This window comes from Propithecus coquereli, unplaced genomic scaffold, assembly GCF_000956105.1.
Source record: "Propithecus coquereli isolate 6110/MARCELLA unplaced genomic scaffold, Pcoq_1.0 Scaffold542, whole genome shotgun sequence".
Taxonomy (NCBI): domain Eukaryota; kingdom Metazoa; phylum Chordata; class Mammalia; order Primates; family Indriidae; genus Propithecus; species Propithecus coquereli.
In genome coordinates, this window is record NW_012151308.1 from 74,580 (window position 1) to 74,978 (window position 399).

Below are 399 nucleotides of genomic sequence, written 5' to 3' on the forward strand. Positions count from 1 at the left end.
TCCCTCCCCATTCTTCCAGCTTGAATGCCCTACAATGCCCCATTCCAAAGTCATACTTTTATACTTTAGCTAAGTTGGTTGATAAGTAGTCCTTGACTTTTGTACAATTCTGACTTTCACATTATTAGTGATAAGGTGTTTTTAGACCTTTCTCATGTTAAAATTAGTCTTTTATTATTTCAGCATATTACGAGGGTACAGATGTTTAGGTTACGTATGTTGCCCTTGCCCCCCCTTTCCCCCCCTAAGTCCAAGTTTCAAATATGTCCATCCTTCAGGTGGTGCGCATTGCACTCTTTGTGTATGCAAATACCCATCCCCTCCTCCCCGCTCCCCAACATCCAATAGATGTTATTCTTATATGTGCACTTATGTGTTGATCAGTTAATACCAATTTGA